Source organism: Microtus pennsylvanicus, chromosome 2, assembly GCF_037038515.1.
Source record: "Microtus pennsylvanicus isolate mMicPen1 chromosome 2, mMicPen1.hap1, whole genome shotgun sequence".
NCBI lineage: Eukaryota > Metazoa > Chordata > Mammalia > Rodentia > Cricetidae > Microtus > Microtus pennsylvanicus.
In genome coordinates this window covers 78208314-78223480 of record NC_134580.1, presented here as the reverse complement: position 1 = coordinate 78223480, position 15167 = coordinate 78208314, and the positions used below count along the sequence as shown (strand labels likewise).

Here is a 15167-nt window from a genome sequence, read left to right as displayed (position 1 = left end):
GTGTGTGTGTGTGTGTGTGTGTGTGTGTGTGTGTGTGTGTGTGTGTGTGTGTGTGTTAAAATGAGAAATTTGATGGTGATGGGGCATCAATAGCCTTGATAGCATGATAGCAACAATCCAAAATTGTATTTTCTTAGACTTTTTACAGTTCTACCCCTACTCCTACCAGTAGGTAGAACCCTACATTAATTAATCAAGTAGTTCTTCCTTTCATCGATGCATGAAAAATTTCTTCACAGTTGCTGCATTTGCACTAGCCCATTCTCCAGCATCGTCACGGGAAAACCGTTTTCAATTCCCAGTTTAAATGGAATCTACGAATTGTAACAGACACACTGCGATAGATAGCCCAAAGATTTTCACCCTCATCTGAAGATCTGACTCATCTTCTCCACTCGGTAGGGAGGGTATTGCAGGGTCACGTGCGCACATCCTGAAACTAGATGTGTGCTTTCAAAACCAGTTTTTCCCCTATATAAATCTTGTCACACACACACAAAGTCTTGTCACGTTAGATCAAGTTATTTAATCTATACTTAGAAGCTTCAACTCTCTCATCTCACATTCGCGTTGCTAGGTAACGTGAGTAAATGCACGTAAATAAATGGTTTAAAGTTATATAGGAAATAATAGTGCAATAAATATGAACAATCTGCATGCCCAGTTTTGCTGACATTTTAACTAACGTATTCTTTCCAGCGTAAGAATCTGTCACTACTCGGACTCAGTCTGCCCTTTAAAACGTGCTTTAGTTAAGGCCTGAAAAGTGTAGAGTTACACGGAAGGGTCTGTGAGCACGTCCTACGGTGTAAGAAGTAAATGATCCTGCCTACGCTACTCTCTGCGCATCCTCCTCCACAGCTGCCTCGTCCACTTACATAAGCTCCCGAGGGATGGAGAACAGGGCATTATACAAAACCAAGAGATGAGGAGAGGGTCAGACGGCCCAGTGGGTAACGAGCACGCCTTTAACCCTGACGCTAGGAGTTGGAACTCCGGAACCTACATTTTAGAAGAGAACCAATTCCCAAAAGTTATCCTCGGAACTACACGTGTACGCAATGGCATGCACATGTGTGTACACAGAGACACACACACACATATGCACACACTTAAAGAAAAAGAAGGACAGAGAAAGAAAGAACAAGGGCATCGGATTTCCTCCATTTACTGTGGAGACGCTAAAATGAGTGCCTATTTTCACCTTGTCTGTCGGTCAGTGTAGTTGCAGGTCCCAACTAAGGATGTGATTGCTTGCTTCTTTTAACATTAAAACAGCTCAGGCCGGGCGGTGGTGGCGCACGCCTTTAATCCCAGCACTCGGGAGGTAGAGGCAGGCGGATCTCTGGGAGTTCGAGGCCAGCCTGGTCTACAAGAGCTAGTTCCGGGACGGGCACCAAAGCTACAGAGAAACCCTGTTTCGAAAAACCAAAAAAAAAAAAAAAAAAAAAAAAAAAAAGAACATTAAAACAGCTCATTCAAGTAGGTCCATGTCATCCTGACAGGTGGTCAGGATATGCAATTGTACTTCTGCTCCTTTTTTAACTATGAGGTCACCTGGGAAGGGGCAGTCTTCAGCTTACAGGATCTAAAGCACCTTCCAGCTTCGCTACCTAGACAACAGAATGCTAATGATTTGCTATCTCAAAGTGTTAAAGTGATTGACTGTTTGAGTTGTCCTTTGTATCATGTTAATAAAGTCTTTTGATACCCCCTCATTTACATTGAGTATAAAAGCTATGGAATTTTCAGGATTTCAGTTATCATTGGAACACCTTCCCGGTACTTTTCTACGGTTTCTGTCTTATTATTTTTCATGCATCTTCATATTCTTTCCTTGTATTTCTAAAATTCCCATGCCCCTACCCTAGTAAGAAGTATTTTTGTTGAGGCTAGTCCTCGACAGTTTATTAGTGTGACTTCTGGGCACGTTAGCTACTTATCAATCTTCCACATCCTAAGCCATAGAAAAGGGGATGGTGTCTCCGTTAAGCAGGTGTGTTGTCAAGGTGAACTAGTGAAAGAACAGAAGAGAGCTAGCAAGAGGCTTTCAAAAAGAGCAGATGTTTTGTGCTTACTTCTTCACACTGTTTTTCTAAGCGTTCTTGAGAGACCTCAAGAATTGTTTCCTATTTCTATAAATCCTGTACATACTTTACTAATTTTTGTACACAGAGAGTCTTGAGCTCACCTGTGCCCCGGACACAGGAAACTTACACATCTCTGTCTGCTTGCAGTCAAGTAGGGCTGTGAGGAAGAGCTCATGAGCTGTGATGGAGAAGGATGCTTGCCATTTGGGGCTAACACATTTGATTTCCGCTCTGCTGCCTGTGTTTGACCACCTTATTAGCTCCTGTTGTATGGCTGTGGCCAAAATCCATGTCTGAAAGAACTTAAACAGGAAAAACTTAAACTTAGCTCCTTGTTTCAGACCTGTAAGTCCATGGCAAGGAATGCATGGCAGAGTGGAGGGTGAGCAGCTCATGGTACAGAAGACGGGGAGTGGAAGGAGGAGGAGGAAGGGAGAGGAAGCCTCATCAGCAACCTTCTCCATCCAGACCCCACTTTCCAGAGTACTACCCCCTCCCGGTAGATGATTGAGATTCTAATTCATGACATCATTACTAGTTTCCTAAGTATCAAGTTTACAGTAAGGTTAACCAACACAACCCTGGAGGCCGTGAAGAGTCTTCTAGAAGGAAGAGGTGAGTCCTTGCCTTGTGTGGAGGGGAGTCACCTTGGAAGGTTAACCCCTACTTTGGATTTTTGTGAGCAATTCTTTTGTTTGAAGCCATTGAGATGGTGTAGTTGATTTCTGAAATATAATCCAGTCCATGTTAGACACATTTCCTTCTTAGTCTGTCTTCTGATCAGAGCAATCAGAACGCCAAAGTTGCACTTCTGGCTTTGCTTATCAGTAAACTGGATCCCGATCAGGTGACCTCATCTATAACATTTGAATAAAATCTGCCTTGTTTATGTTTCTCATGGTTGAAGTGGTTTCAGATGAGACCATAGTGAATACACTCTGCTGACTAGGAAGTCCTGTCCAGACAGAGGAACCAGATGTGCTGACAAGCAGGGTCCTGATGTTTACAGCAACCCCAGTGCTCAGGTTCTCTAAGGCACTGCTACCTGAAAATGCCTCATTTGATTGTCCTACAAATAAACTGAACATGTACAAAAGGATAGTCCCATAACATGCATAGGTTGTCATTTTTTTCATTCCTTTTAAAACATGCTGATGAGGTGGTTTAGTGGGTAAAAGCACTTGCCATCAAGCCTGGTGAACTGAGTTCAATTTTCAGACCCACATGGTGGAAGAAGAGAAGAGACTCAAGTTGTCCTATCATCTCCAAACATGTGCTGTGGAATGTGTGTGTGCATGTGTGTGCACGTATACACACAGATATTACAATAATACAATTATACAGTAACACAGTAAAAATACAATAAACACTGTTTTATAAAGAAAATAGGATACTCCGTGCAGGCAATAGGGCTGAGATAGTGAAGGCATTTCTCAAACATTTGAAAATAAGATATCTTGAAGAGTTAAATAATAAAATTAAGATAATTTATTAGTTTAATATTGAATGAAAGTGAGGACATGCCTGCGCATAGATATGGTTGAAGAGAAGGTTTTATTGTTGGTGTGAGGGAGAATACAGTCAAAGACATCGGAAAGGGTACAGACTAAAGTGAGCTACGAGGAGGTGATATAGGATGTCCTTCTGTATATGTGTTGCTTTTATTGGTTGATGAACAAAGCTGTTTTGGTCAATGGCTTAGCAGAGTAAAGCCAGGTGGGAAATCCAAACAGAAAGAGAGAGAGAGAGAGAGAGAGAGAGAGAGAGAGAGAGAGAGAGAGAGCAGGCAGAGTCGAGACACCACATAGCTGCTGAAGGAGAAAGATGCTGGAATGTTTCTGGTAAGCCACAGCCTTGTGGTGATACATAGATTAATAAAAATGCATTAATTTAAGATGTAAGAGCTAGTTAGGAATAACCTAATTCATTGGCCAAACAGTATTGTAATTAACATAGTTTCTGTTTGATTATTTGGGTCTGGGTGGCTGGGAAATGAAAGCTCACTCTCTTTTTAAAAGGAGGCGGGGAAGTGAAAGAAAATGAAAAGAGGGAGAGAAGAGGAGAGAAGGCAAGCAGATCAAGAGAGAAGCCAAGAACCAAAGGACCAAGACAGTGCATTGTCAAAATTGCTGGATTATATAGGAATAAGGGGCTGGGTGATATGAGAGGTCCTTCTGTCTATGTGTTGCTTTTATTGGTTAATGAATAAAGAATTGCTTTGGGCCTATGACAGGAAAGAACAGAACTAGGCAGGAAAAGTGTAGTGTGTGTATATGTGTGTGTGTAGACACTCTCTCATTGATGTGAATGTCAGGAGTATTATGATGGGTCAATTGCTCTAGCCTTATATTTTTATGACTATTTTTATTTTATTTATGTGTTTGTGTGTGAGTTTTTTTATGAATAAACATCGCATGAGTGCACATATGCACAGAAACCAGAAGAGGGCATCTGATGCGGTGTTAGGAATTGAGCTTGGGCTTTCTGAATGAATGGAAAATGCTCTCAACTGCTTGAGCCATGCCTCCACCATCACATTTCACCTTATTTTTTGGGACAGAGTCTCTCACTAGCTCTGGATCTCACTGATAGGTCTAGAGGGGCTAGCCGGAGTCCCTGGGATTCTCCTGTTTCTGTGGCTGGAGTGGTTGGATTACAGGCACGGGCCACCGCGTCCAGCTTTTCTTCTCCTTCGCGGATGCTGGGGGATCTGAATTCAAGTCCTCACGCCTGAGAGGTAAGCACTTTACTCGCTTGTCTGTCACCCCAGTGATCTGTGAAGAACATGTTTAAGAGCTGAACTAAAATTCTGTGTATTTTCCTTACGGAAAGCTACTGAAGCAGAGGGACCCAGGTAGTGGAGCACCTGATGCCAGGGCCTTAAGATGAAGTGGGCTTGATTTGTTTCCCAGCATTGATGAAGTTGATGTGGTTGAAGCTGGGAGAGGGGCTGAGAGTGCGCTCTGCCAAAGCTCCTTCTCCTAGCTTACAGGAAGGTATCATGCAGACAGAGTATATTCAGAGAGAAGATACAACCAGATCCATGCAACATGGAGAAAAGCACATAAGAGTTAAAATCTTACCCAAGTCAAATGGGGGAAAAAAGAAAGCAGACAAGGTAGTGTTTGATATAATTGCACATGAGGAAAGAATGAACCCATTGGAGGGAGATTTGGCCACACTAGAGCTAGAAAAAGGGCAAAGAAATTCATGCGGGTTAAGTTGGGAGAAGGAGGCATCAGACATCAAAATCTCCCCCTGTCCATTTTCAAGGACATTTTCAAGGGAGATGGACTGATTGATGTGGGATTCCCCTCTGCTGTGATTACCACTGATTAACAAAGAACTGCTTTGAGCCTGTGACAGGAAAGAACAGAACTAGGCAGGAAAGCTAGACTGTTTGCTGGGAGAAAGAGGGCAGAGTCAAGGAGAAGCCATGGAACCGCCACCAGAGACAGACATGCTGACACCTTGCCAGTAAGCCACGAGCCTTATGGTAAAATATAAAATAATGGAGATGGATTAATTCTAGATGAAAGAGCTAACTAGCAATACGCTAGTGATTGGCCAAACAGTGATTCAAATAATATAGTTTCTGTGTGATTATTTCGGGAGTCTAGTCAGCAGGGAAAACAAACAAGTGGCTTCTTACAACAGCCTGATGTCATTAATGATTGAAAAAATGGTGACCTACTGATGGGCTTCGCCATTTGTTAACGGTGAGTCTGTAAACACAAAAGAGAACACAAAAGAGTGTCCTAGGGTTTCTATTGTTGTGAAGAAGCATGATAATCACAGCAACTCTTATAAAGAAAAACATTTTACTTGTTCAGAGGTTTAGTCCATAACGGTCACGGTGGAGAACATGGTGGCATGCAGGCAGACATGGTGCTGGAGAGGTATTAGGGAGTCTACATCTTGATCCTCAGGCAGCAGGAACTGAATGTGACACACTGGCTAGGCGTGAACATCTGAGACTGCAAAGCCTGCCCCAGCAGTGACATTCTTCCTCCAAAAAGGCCACAGCCACTCCAACAAGGCCATACTAATAGTGCCACTTGCTATGGGCCAAGCATTCAAACACGAGTTTATGGGGGACATTCCTATTCAAAGCACCACAAGGAACATTCCTCAAAAGGGACTTTGGACTATGGAAAAGCATCCTACACACAGTAAGATAAAGGGTAGCCCCTACCATTCTCCTGTCTCCTCCACACCCTTCCCCATATCCACCAAAACGAGGCAAAGTTCTCTGAGCAGAGGAGGGAAAAGTGATCGTGAAGTCATGAGGTGGGGTGACAAAGGGAAGGCAGGAGGCACAGACACATACAGGAAGGCTCCCGGAGACACCGCAGATAGTAGTAATGGGTTTTAGAGCTGAGTTTTTGCCTTGGGCAACTGTCCTGTCTGAGAGCAGACTCTGATCTACTAGCAGACAGAAGTTTAGTTTTGAGTTATTCTCTGTGCTTGTGTTTTATTGCTGGAGCAAACATCCTTGAGACTTGGTAACATCAGAAAGGAAAGCGACATCTTAAACGCTCACTTCCAGAAGTTCACGGATTCATATCAAGTGATGACTACCTTTCTGGCAGAATCCAAAGGTAGCAAATGGCATCACATGGCAAACGACAGAACTTCTGTGTGTCTGTTTGGGTTTTCTAGTTTATCGTGCTCCCATAAAGTCACGAGAATTCAGTCACAAGGGCTCCAACCAAATGATTCTGCCTTTACACACCATAGTTGAATTAACTGTCTTGTTTCTCTGGAAACTCACAATGGGGATTAAGCTCAGTGTAAATTCAAGAGGACAAACAGCACCCAAACTGCAGTAATGTCACATCTTAGAGGACAAATTCCCCAAAGTGTCCAGGGCAATGAGATGTCTCTGGCAAACCTTTCTCATTTGAGGTGTAAGAATCTCTTCTTCAAATCACAATCTACAAAGGAGGCTTTTGTGACCACGTTCTCTCCCCTTTACAATCAAGAAAAAAATCTCTGGTGAGTTTTGTGTTTTGTTTTTTCATTTCTTTTCATTCTTCCCTCTCCCTCCCTACCTCTCCCCTCTTGCTTTCTTTTATCATTTGGAAGAGTGGGTGAGCAAGCACATTTCCATTATATCAGAGCTAATTTTTCCTCCCTAGTTTTGTCCCAACTCATCCAGCCACATTAAGATGATAAATTGATCCAATTAACTGCTTTCCTTGAGGGCAAGAATACAACCATCGGAGGATGTGAGTATCTGCTCTTCTTGTGAGTTATGGGTCTGGTGTGAATGAATAGCTTTTGTCTGATCTATGTATGCATACGGTAAGCTGACTTAGTGTTCTGGTACATGGTGGGGATAAATTTGAGTTTTGAATTGACAGAATCAAGGGTCACATTCACCAAAATGAAAAATACTTACAATTTTTGGTACATTCCCCCCTGGACATATTTTTTAAAAGTTACTAACATTAAAATAATTCAACCAAAACTTGAAGTAAATTATATCACTTTTGATACACTTACTTAAAACTATTTAGTATTTTATATTAGAGGATTGTGACTTTACTAAACCTGTAGTTGACACCCTGTAGGATATTAACTAGGCCTGTGTCTATTAGGCAGGCATTTCTTTTCTTCGTTTCTCTGGTGGCCTCAGTTCTTTGGTTCTCCTTTGAGTTAGTTTTAGCAACGCATACGTTCCTTCATGCACTGCTGAGTTGAGTAAGATGAGAACCCCTGTCTCTGCCCCGTCCACATCAGAACTGTGTCTGACTATTTGTAAAGTGCTCTGCATGGCTGCGTAATGATTCAGTGTGCTTCTTCCCAGTGTTCGTCATGGAATAAACTGTGTTCTGTCAGTCAGTCTAAGGTTTGCAGGATGTTTGGGACCCACTGATCCAATATTGTTGTGTCTTTCAGAGCATTGGAACCCTCATAATAGATTTTCAACATGGATAGCTGCATAACACAAAAGAGGTTTTGGTAAGTTTTTGGTTGATTCAGTTTGAACAATGGAAGTGTCTGAATTATATATTATAGCCACATGGCATGTGTGTGTGTGTGTGTGTGTGTGTGTGCGTGTGCACATGCGCGTGTGTGTGTGTGTGGTATTTGGGTCATGCATATGTGAATGGTAAGTGCATGTGTGTGTGTGTGTGTGTGTGTACGTGTGCACGTGTGTGGTACATGTCAGTGCCTTTGTGTGCAGAGACCAGAGGAAGATATCAGATGTCCTTTTGCTCTCATTCTTGCCCCATTGCCCTGAGACAAAGCCTCTCACTGAACCAGAAGCTCACTTTGGGCTAGCCTGGCAGACCAGCAAGCTCCCAGGATTCTGTCTCTGCTTCCCACTCCTGGAGATAAAGGCACTTATAGCCATGTGAGGCTGCCTTCCCCTGTGTGGGCCCTGGGCACTGAACTTGGACCTTCATGTTTGCATAGCAAGTGTCCTTATACACGGAGTCATTTCTCAGATGCCAGAATGTGACTTGTGTGGTTTTCCAGTGACTGCCGGTTGTGCTGTCTTTGAAACAGTGAAAGCAGAGACTGTCCGCACAAGGCAGCAGGGCATGTCTTGAGTAGGAAGAATAGAAGAGATCTTGCCAGTGCTGGTTAGGATTTGTAATTTGTCCCCAAAGGTGATGAATTTAGAGTCCATTTCCATGAGTTACCCACAACACGGTTGAAATAATGTGCCTTTCCTCTGCAATAATATCATTTCCCGTAATTGTATCTTTTCATTGTAAACATTTCAGATCTAATATAAACTCAGAAGTCTTTTATTAGGATAGACATAGAAACTAGTACTGACTTATGCTATTATTTTATAGAGAGTGTGTATTTTGTTCTAGTCAACTAAATAAAAATGCTTAGCGGAGGGAGGCGGTACAGAATTTTTAAAAATTTGGAGCAGGTTAGAATGTTTATCGTAATGGTAAAATTAGGTAAATCGCAAATGCTTGCTTCTAAAAATATGGAAGAGTCTGTGTGGGTGTGTGTATTCTCACCACTTTGAATTTTTCAGTTTTCAGCCACAGTAGGATGCTCTTTCCATGTTCCCGTAAGCCCTGCCTATATTTCCCTTTTCATAAGCTGCTGTTGTTAATACTAGAGCAAAATCTTCAATCCTAAATTGAACTTTCAGCATTTTATCCACCCCAAATAATCACTTTCATTGTAACTCTTACTAGAACAGTTCAGCCTGCTTTCTAAATATTGCTTTAGTGAACAACACAGAAATGTAATTTCTTCATAACAAAGGAATTTTCATGTTCTGAGAGACAGTGGGTACAGACACTGCTGTCTTTAAAGAAGATTCCGAAGGGGATAAAATGCTGTTGGATTCATAATCCTCTCAGTGTTGAGGGCAGTGCTGGCATGTCTCTTAAGGGCTTCCTTCTGAGAGAGGTCACTGGCTGTTTTTGGTTTCTGCAGCAGGGATAGAGCTTTGTAAGGGGTGAATACTAGACACTGACATGCAGGAGTTACTTCCAGTCAGAAGCAGCCATGTGCACTTTCATATGGGAAACCCCTAGAACCAAGCAGGGAAGTGACAAGAATCGTATAACCCATGGAGAAAATGAAGGATTAACAACTGGGAAACAGCTGGAAGCTGGAACAATTTGGGAGCTTTAGCTGCATCTCTTAACATGGCTTCTGCTTTTATAACTAAATGTAAAAGGGTTTCCTTTTGTGCTTAGAATGTTGGAGAATAGGTTGAAGACTATACATTTGCCTACATTTAAGTCATCTATGGTAAATTAATTACTTCTCTAAGGTCAAAGTCTGGTCATCTCTACTATATTTGCTTTTATAATGAACTTTTGTGTTTAAATCATTGTTCCACTGTGACTTAAAGGTTTATTCCTTCAAGGGAAATTAGTAGGTCAAGGATTATTAATATTAATGACTCCTGTTACCAATAACTTTTCAGAACAATCTCCAGTGTTGCAAAGGAACTTTGGGTGACTGTTCAGGAAGCCAGCTGCTTTTGTCATTTCTATAGTTTTGGAAGTTGCTAGCTCTGCACTTCCTGTTTACTCAGGTAACACTGTAGCCTTCTTGTGTCTCTGATAGGGTTGGAGAATAGATATGGTTTTACAGTTTTCCTTGTTACCAAATTCAGAAAAGAAACTTACACAACAGATATAAAGTTTATAAGGTTGAGAAACATAAAACTTGAGTTGTTTACCTAAGAAAATGTTTTAAGGTCTAAAAAGATGTTTTGAGGTTGGTAATACAAGTTATGACAGAAAGTGGTTTAGGTATAAAACTTTGGGCTCACCAAGATAGAAGATAATAGAGTAGTATCTCCAAATTGGCAAATATAAACAGAATGGACTTTGTGATTGTAATCTTTACTTGATAATTGTTCTTATTTATATAGTTTTACTGTGTCAGAGTTAAACATTTCCTTTTTTTTTAGACAAAAGGAAGAAATGTTGTGGGCTATTAGCTCACACTCTGAACCTTGAGTTTGCATTTGCAATAATTATATAAAATCAGCCTTGGGTCAGGAGGACTAGTTGGCAACTAGTTGAAAAAAGTAATCACAGAGAGCTAGAGGGTATTTAGGGTTGCTTTGGCTATCCAGGATCTTTTGTGCTTCCGTTTGAGTTTAGAAATTGTGTTTTTGTTTTCATTTTTCAAGACAGTGTTTCTCTGTGAAGGCCTGGCTGTTCTAGAACTTGCTCTGTAAACTAGGCTAGCTTTGAACTCAGAGATCCACCTGCCTCTACCTCCTGAGTGTTGGGATTAAAAGTGTGTACCAACCTCCATTCCACTGGCTGATATATTTTTTAAATGAGCCAAAGTTTTATTTATTCATTTCTTGTATTTGAAGTACTCTTTGATAACATCTTTGGCTTGAGATTCTTCGCCATAGTCCTTAACCACTACACAACTGTAATAACCACTTTTTGTGGTTTTCCTTCTCGGTCGACTTTACAGAGATCTACCCATTTCCCTAGTTTCTTTTTGTCACCAAGTTTAATTAGGTTGATTTGCTCCTCAGCACAAAGTGCCTCCACCAACAGGACATACATATGCTCATCGCAATTGGATTCAAGAGCACAGAAATAGGAGTGGCGCTTATCTAAGGCTTTGGCAGCTTCGCATATGCCACGTGTGAGACAATTGAGGGTGGTCTCAGCATCTCTTGTAGAGCAGTATTGATCTTCGTTACACTCATAGTAGCAATTTCGTCCCCCTCCGTGGTGGTAGATTATGTATGGGTCAGGCAGAATCTTTAACACACCCTAGTCTCCACTTCTGTGCAGTTTGGCGGCAGCAGCAGGGGAAAAGCCAAATTTAAGATTTTGTTTTCTCTTCTTTGTAGGGCATTTTGACTTTGATGGTGATTTTATTGAATCTGTGAATTACTTTCAATACTACAGTCGTTTTTACAATATTAATTCTTTCAATCCATATGTATGGGAAATCTTTACATTTTCTTTCTTTTTTTTATTATGGACAATAGTTTAGACTTTTCTTTCTTTATTTATTTTATTTATATTTATTTATTTATTAAAGATTTCTGCCTCCTCCCCACCACCGCCTCCCATTTCCCTCCCCCTCTCCCAACCAACTCCCCCTCCCTCATCAGCCCAAAGAGCAGTCAGGGTTCCCTGCCCTGTGGGAAGTCCAAGGACCTCCCACCTCCATCCAGGTCTAGTAAGGTGAGCATCCAAACAGCCTAGGCTCCCACAAAGCCAGTATGTGCAGTAGGATCAAAACCCAGGACCACGAAGGGTGCACCCACACACTGAGACAATGAGGATGTTCTATCGGGAACTCACCAAGGCCAGCTGGACTGGGTCTGAAAAAGCATGGGATAAAACCGGACTCGCTGAACATAGCGGACAATGAGGACTGCTGAGAAGTCTTTACATTTTCTAATGTGCTTTTTGACTTATTTCTATAATGTTTTAGTGTTGTCATTGAGATTTTTCACTTACTTAGCTGTATTTATTCCAAGGTATGTTTTCAGAATATGGTGGACGGTGAATGCTTGTTATGTGAGTATAGGGAGAGTACTGATTTTTGTATGTTGATTTTGCATCTTGGCATTTTCCGAAAGGTGTTTGTCAGATGTGATCTCTCTTGGAGTTTTTAGGATATTTCATTTAATAGATTCATATCATTTGCAAATAAAGATGGTTACTTCTTTATTTCCTGTATGTTGTAGGAATTCCTACTACCAATAGCCTTTAAGTTACCTGCCCACTTGGGTGTGGCCTTTTATAGTATATATACCAATGTAAAGCACGTGTTTGGCCTATCTTCTGGCCGTGGGATTCGGTTGCTGTTCCCCGTTCAAGCAGAGGGCTTGATCTGTGAGTGTACCCCTAAATAAATAACCCTCTAATATACTCAATTTTGAGCTAGTGTGGGATTTCTTTTAAGCGTCTGTCTTCACCTGTATATCCGTTTTATTTCCTTCTCTTGTCTTATTGCTCTAATGATGATTGCAAACACTATACTTAATGTGAATGGAGAATATGAACAACCTGTCTTAGGGTTTCTATTGCTGCGACCAAATACCATAACCAAAAAGCAAGTTGGGGAAGAAAGGGTTTATTTTGCTTATATTTACACATTGCTGTTCATCACTGGAGGAAGTGAAGACAGAAACTATAAAGGCAGGGACTTGGAGACAGGAACTGATTTAGAGGCTATGGAGGGGTGCTGCTCACTGGTTTGCTTCCTCTGGCTTGCTCAGCCTGATTACTTATAGAACCCAGGACCACCAGCTTAGGAATGTTACCACCTACCATGGACTGGGCCCTCCCCCTTTGATCACTAACTGAGAAAATGCCTATTTACAGCTAAATCTCATGGAAGCATTTCCTCAACTGAAGCTCCTTCCTCTCTGATAACTCTAACTTGTGTCAAGTTGACACACAAAACCAGTCAATACAATTCCTGTCTTGTTATTGATTTTATAAAAGTAGAAATGCTTCGAGTACACTTTGTATACAGGCACGCCATATTTAGTACGTCTTATTACCAGTCTCCTAAGGGTATTTTATTAAAAAGGAATGTAAGATTTCGTCAAAAGATTTCCCTACCTCTCCTGAGATGGTTGTGTGATTTCTATCCTTGAGCCTTAATCAGCTTCATTCCTCACATCGCTTTTATTTTGAGTGACTCTGTTCAGTGACTCTGTTGAGTCACCTCTCTTCATCTTCAGGTTGGATGTTATTCTTAGGATTGGACTGTGGCTCATAGTTGGCTTCCGTTCTGTCATACGACACTATGTTTTTTTTTTAATTCTTTTTTTCCCTTCATTCTTTTCCTTCCCTGTTTTCCTTCTAAGCTGTTTTCTATGGAAAAATTGAAGAGTAGATTTGAGCTGCTTTGTGGACTAAGCTGGGTGCCCTGATGTGGCTGTCTGTCTTGGAGATGGGGCCTCTGGGAAGTAATTAAGGAGCTAAAGGTGAAGCCCTCATGTGCTGTGGCTTGCATCCCTATGAGGGGCAAGATGGAGAGATGCCAGAGATGAATAATAATATAGCAATAAGACAAAATAGCAATACCTGAGAGCCAAGAAAGGAGACTCATAAGGCAAAGCTACCAAGTCCTTCCTCTGGAATTTTGGCTTTTTATAGTATCAGAAAGAAGTGTTTTATTATTTAATCCACAATCTATGGCTTAGTTGTGGAATCCTTGGGTGACCAAAATCATATGGTGTCTACCCATCATTTTGCTAACATAGAGCAGCTACTTCTGGAGTTTCTGGCACGTGACTAGCTTTTATTCCTAACTTTTAGTAAAATAAAAATCTCTTTACCTTTGAATGTTTTCATAGATGCTATGATGGGCTATTGGGAAAGAGGATTAATGTGATCATCTATTAATCTTCCTGAAAGTTTGCATTTCTTTTTAAAAATTTTATTTATTTTTAATTAATTAATTTTCCCCAGTCCAATCACAGTTTCCACTTCCTCCTCTTCTTCCCCCAGTTCTTCCCCCAACCTCCCATCTCCCCCGCCCCCATCCACTTCTCCTCCTTTCTCTTCTGAAAAGGCAGGGCCTCCCATCTATATCAGCCAGCCATGACATATCAAGTTGCAGTGAGACTAGGCACCTCCTCTCCTATTAAGGCAACCCAATAGGAGAAAAGAGTTCCAAAAGCAGGCAACAGAGTCGGAGACAGCCCCTGTCCCCACCGTTAGGAGTCACACAAAAAAAACAAGCTACACAACTGTAACCTGTGCAGAGGGCCTAGGTCAGCCCCATGAACACTTGCATTTCTTAAGGCTCCTCCCATGCCCTTTAGCATTCATCTCTTCAATAACAGCAGTTTTCTTGCCATTTGTTTAGCTAACCTGTAGCTTGCAAGCAGCACATTACTGTGCTTTGTGATCTCTGCCTAACACAGTGCTGATGGTTTAAAATTCTAGGCAGTTGACTGGTTCAAATCCTCAAGTTGAATCCTAGGCAGAGACCTTGATTCTTTGAGTTGCCTAGGTTTAGAAGTTCACAATTCATGAGGGGTGAGAGAAGAGGAGACTAGGGGGGTCTTTCCTCAACAAACACAAAGACTTAGGACTGTTTCCCAGTGACATGGTATACTGATCTCTTGTTCTCCTCGGAGACACAGAGGAGATGTAGACAAACAGCAGGTGAGGAGGAAGAGCCACTGAGCACACTGCAGAGTGATAAACAGCAGCTGCAGAGCTGTAAACAACCGGGCTATTAATATATCAGGAAAAGTCTTGCATCTGCCACGGGCGCTTCAGTCCTGCTACCTGCTGGTCATTGTCCGGGATGGGGAGCCGGACAGCGAAGACACCAAGTGATTGCTAATATGAGTCAGACTGGAAGGACTCTCAGACATCATATTCTTTTGCATTTCACAACACCCTATTGTAGAGCACACAATGGCTTTCCATTGCTTGCAAGGTGGCAGCAGATGAGTACAAATTCCTATCAGGCAAATGCTAACAGCGACACGCATTGCCAATGCTCATTCAGCCCTTTTGTTTAGGGTGGGAGAAGGTATGTGTGGTGCTGGCAGGCCTTTGGACACTTTTGTCTGTATTGACTACCTTCCCTGTCTAACAGAGAGCCCATTCCATTCTATTCCAG

At 41.7% G+C, this 15167-nt stretch overlaps 1 pseudogene; it reads right to left on the bottom strand.

Annotated features, from left to right (window-relative positions):
- Positions 1-10898: 10898 nt before the first annotated feature.
- LOC142844255 (small ribosomal subunit protein eS12 pseudogene) lies at positions 10899-11265 on the bottom strand (annotated as a pseudogene).
- Between the last annotated feature and the right edge of the window lie 3902 nt (positions 11266-15167).